This window comes from Engraulis encrasicolus, unplaced genomic scaffold (genome assembly GCF_034702125.1).
Source record: "Engraulis encrasicolus isolate BLACKSEA-1 unplaced genomic scaffold, IST_EnEncr_1.0 scaffold_292_np1212, whole genome shotgun sequence".
NCBI classification, from domain to species: Eukaryota; Metazoa; Chordata; class Actinopteri; order Clupeiformes; family Engraulidae; genus Engraulis; species Engraulis encrasicolus.
This window is the reverse complement of record NW_026945580.1, coordinates 1-5,000: the sequence shown is the minus strand read 5'-3', so window position 1 is coordinate 5,000 and position 5,000 is coordinate 1.

The window sequence follows — 5,000 nt, the reverse complement described above, 5'->3', positions numbered from 1 at the left end:
CCACAACTACCACAAACAATTTAGAGCGGTCCCTGATGTTAAACAGGGCCATATTCAGCATCAGGAACTAGGGTATGTAAACTTTTGAACAGGGTCATTTGGGTAGTTTGGCTTGTGATTATGCTTTTGAAAGAGTAAACACAGAATATTGCTAATAAATGTCTTAAGCCAGTCACTAGCAATGAGTGAAAAAAAGGGTTTTGTGTAATCCTTCATATTTTGTGAGAAATCGACAAGAAAGCATATATCCTGCTGGGGTATGCAAACATATGAGCACCACTGTATGTCCAAGAAAAGTTTCCTTTGAGACCATTAAAAGAATCTTGAATCTTGAATCACCAAATAGGTTTATGACCCCTAATGTGTTTCTGCATTGACTTGTGCTCCACAGTGTCCTCTGACAAGTTAGGTTTAGGCAGAGCGACTGGATAATAGAATCTCTGGTTTAGGTTTTGGTCTCTGCACCATATCCCTTGCTTGCTTGTTTCACTGATGTTGGCAAAAAACAAAGCAGCAGAAACATTTCTTTACTGACAGGTTAGGGTTAGGCATGGCACAGCAGAGCATATTCGCGTTTAGCTACAGAAATTCGCAGCGGCAACACAAATTCCCAACACACACACCTCGCCCCCTGGTCACCTGGTCACCTAGCTGGTCACTAGCAATAGCCAAGGTTAGCAACTCGTGGTGGGGTGGCCAGGGGGGTAGGGGTCTGTGTGTGTGTGTGTGTGTGTGTGTGTGCTAACTAATGCGGCTAGCCATTTGCCCTTGGGGACGAGAGGGGACGACAACACGAATGTCTTACCTTTGGGATTTCTTTTTTCAGGAGGTGTGTGTTTGTTTATCGACGTCAGAGAATGTGACATCACTGTCCAATCAGAGCTGGCTTCAGACCAGTGTGTTAGGATAACACGACGACTTTCAACAATCTAGGGGTCTGGACGCTCGAAAAAATCTTTGAAAAAATTTGGCTTCCACAGCTCTCTACACCAAAAGGGTTCGTGTTTGTGCATTCACTCGTGCTCCACAGTGTCCTGTGACAAGTTAGATTTAGGCAGAGTCTCTGTTTTAGCGGTGGGTTTGGTCTCTGCACCATTTTCCTTGCTTGCTTGTTTCGATGATTTTGGAAAAAATAAAGCAGCTGAAACGTTGCTTTACTGACAGTTTAGAGTTAGGCATGGTTTTGGGCAGGGCACAGCAGAGCATACTCGCGTTCAGCTAGAGAAGTTCGCAGCGGCAATAAAAACATTCCCAACATGTCACATGATAAAAGTGCGTTGAGGAGCACAACTTTACTTGCAAAGGCACCACACCTCAGCGAGGAATGCACTGGGATGAAATAAATATTTATACGAAATAAATATTAAATAAAATGTGGAAAAATATAAAATAAATGCATCTTTGCATGTTGCCACACTGGCTCACCCAATTTAGCCACTATCTAGCACCCTCACACACACACACGCACGCACACACACCTTGTCCCCTGGCCACCTGGGCAGCTGAGTTTTGGGTCACTAGCAATAGCTAAGGTTAGCATCTCGTGGTGGGCTGGCCAGGATGTGTGTGTGTGTGTGTGTGTTTGTGTGTGTGTGTGTGTGTGTGTGCACTAACTAATGCAGCTAGCAGTTTGCCCTTGGGGATGAGAGGGGACGACAACACAAACGTCTTACCTTTTTTTTTTTTATCAGGAGGGGTGTGTTTATCGTGGTCAGACAATGTGACATCACCGTCCAATCAGAGCTGGCATCAGATGTTAAGTTAACACGTGTGTGTGTCTGTGTGTGTGTGTGTGTGTGTGTGTGTGTGTGTGTGTGTGTGTGTGTGTGTGTGTGTGTGTGTGTGTGTGTGTGTGTGTGTGTGTGTGTGTGCTAACTAATGCGGCTAGCCATTTGCCCTTGGGGACGAGAGGGGACGACAACACGAATGTCTTACCTTTGGGATTTATTTATTTATTTTATCAGGAGGGGTGTGTTTATCGTGGTCAGACAATGGCTGCATCCCAATACACTGACTCCCGTCCTCCACTTGTGCTTGTGGCCTTGCGTTCTCCTGATTCACCGTCTCCATGGAGAAAACAATTACGTTTCCATGCTGTTGTGAGCCACGAGCCACAACAACTTTTGGGGGACTATTATTAATTCACCATCCCGTTTGCAAATGAGAAAATTACATCAGAGTTGAGCTTTGTGCGATATATTGAAATGCCATACTGTTGTAGGAGTGAAGATATCAATGTGTCGAAATCGAAGTCCTCTGAATGTGTTACTACACCTTTCATTACAATGTAGTTTCTTCACCTAGGTAGGAAATTGCCACGTTTCATTTTGTGCAACTACTTTTGGATCTACTTTTGGAACTAGCCATGCAAGGCTGTTTAAATAGGGAATTCTTGGAACAATTTGGTCATTTCTAACCGAACACACCCAATGCTCCCCAAGGCTGAGCCAAGCTAATGCTAACTCATTTGTGCCACGCGCATTGCACGAGGCAGGTCAGGAGGAGCTCATCTCAGGTGTCAGAGAAGAACACACTTTATTACTGAAACACTGTGGACTGTTCCTTTAAGTAACATATTACTGTAAAACTTTTTCATTACATTTTTGATGGCAATTATGTTATAACACAGAGGCTCTGTGCAAGGTGGTTAAAGGTAGACTATGGTGTATGGAGTTAAAGGTAGACTATGGCGTATGGAGTTAACGGTAGACTATGGCATATGGAGTTAACGGTAGACTATGGCATATGGAGTTAACGGTAGACTATGGTGTATGGAGTTAACGGTAGACTATGGCATATGGAGTTAACGGTAGACTATGGTGTATGGAGTTAACGGTAGACTATGGCATAAGGTGGTTAATGGTAGACTATAAGTTTTGGCAAAGGACGCGTTCAGCTTCTTGGAAAAACGAAAGTCTTTGGGTGCGCGATAAAATGTATCAACTTAAGGAAGAAAAATCCGCACTCACAAACTGCGTCTCATTATTTATTTATATTACCACCATGTCCAAAAAGCAAACGCGTTTCGGCTATCAAGCTTTCATCAGTGCGTGGTACCACTGGTTCCTTAATGGTAGACTATAGCATAAGGGGTCAGGGACCTATGGCTCGAGAGCCACATGTGGTTCTTTTGGGAACTGTCTCTGTAATACGTAATCGTTTCGTATGTAGCCTCTTACTGCAGATGGGGTCGCCGGCGACCTGATTTATTTGCTGAAAATGCTTAAATGCATCGTAACAACATTGCTATGACATTACAAAGAGCCATAGCGCTGCACTAAGGGGTTAAAAGTACAGGTTCCGTATTGAGCTGAAACGGAACGCGGAACGCTAAAATGCATGAAATTACATCTAAGAAATACAAAATGTTCGATGATGTTCCAGACCCCCGCCATAATGAAGTTGACAGGTGACAACCCTATACTGAGTCAGTATTATTGACTTGTTTTTAACATGGTAAGGCTCTCGTGAAAATTTATTTTAAGAAATGTGTCTTTTAAGGCACACAATAGGTTCCGGACCGCTGTGGTATAAGTCAATGTGCTCATGTCTTCAACAGGCAGTGAGCACACACATTACAAACAATAAATATTACAATATGAGCGCATACATTACAACACACACATTTTACAATATGAGTGAATTCAATCACATCATCTACAGCTTCTTCAAATAATATCTGAATTTAACCCCAAGCCTCACATCAGCTACAGCTATAACTCTTGAGACACTAGGGGATGTGTGTGTGTGTGTGTGTGTGTGTGTGTGTGTGTGTGTGTGTGTGTGTGTGTGTGTGTGTGTGTGTGTGTGTGTGTGTGTGTGTGTGTGTGTGTGTGTGTGTGTGTGTGTGTGTATTTGTATTGTGTGTGTGTGTATGTGTATTTGTATTTGTATTTGTGTGTTTGTGTCTTTATTCAAGTGCTGTGTGTCTCTAAATTTGCATGTATACATGTACATGTAGCGTATATGCATTCATATCAATGTGTATTGTGCATTATGTATGTGCATGCGACGGAGTGATTTGTGTGCTTTGTAGACACATGTATGGGCTGACGACTATTGCCCTTTCTAAGTTCTGCCCCATGAGTCTGTGTGTGTGTGTGTGTGTGTGTGTGTGTGTGTGTGTGTGTGTGTGTGTGTGTGTGTGTGTGTGTGTGTGTGTGTGTGTGTGTGTGTTTGAGTCAATGTGTGTGTGTGTGTGTGTGTGTGCGTGTGTGTGTGTGTGTGTGTGTGTGTGTGTGTGTGTGTGTGTGTGTGTGTGTGTGTGTGTGCGTCTGTGCGTGTATGTGTGTGTGTGTGTCTGTTTGTGTATGTATGTGTGTGCGTCTGTGCGTGTATGTGTGTGTGTGTGTGTGTCCGTTGGGTGACTGTGCGCATCATCTCTGTAGTGGTGTGGGTATTGTGCCTCCCTTTTACAGGATTTAAGGGGCCTCTACGCACCAGCACGCCCCTTTGGATGTGTGTGTGTGTGTGTGTGTGTGTGTGTGTGTGTGTGTGTGTGTGTGTGTGTGTGTGTGTGTGTGTGTGTGTGTGTGTGTGTGTGTGTGTGTGTACGGCTCCTCTGAGAGCACTTTGGATTATTATTATTATATAAATAAACAACAGCAGCGGCGCCCATAAATGCCCTCAGCGTGTGTGTGTGTGTGTGTGTGTGTGTGTGTGTGTGTGTGTGTGTGTGTGTGTGTGTGTGTGTGTGTGTGTGTGTGTGTGTGTGTGTGTGTGTGTGTGTGTGTGTGTGTGTGTGTGTGTGTGCGCGCATGATTATGTGCGGTGCTCATAAATGTCCCTCAGTGTGTGTGTGTGTGTGTGTGTGTGTGTGTGTGTGTGTGTGTGTGTGTGTGTGTGTGTGTGTGTGTGTGTGTGCCTGCTGTGTCAGGCTAACAGCATCTCCATACCTCAACACTGACGGCTGTCTGTGTGTGCTTGTGTGTCTGCTGTGTGTGTGCGTGTGTGTATGTGCGTGTGTGCGTGTGTGTGTGTGTGTGTGGTGTGTTGGGTGT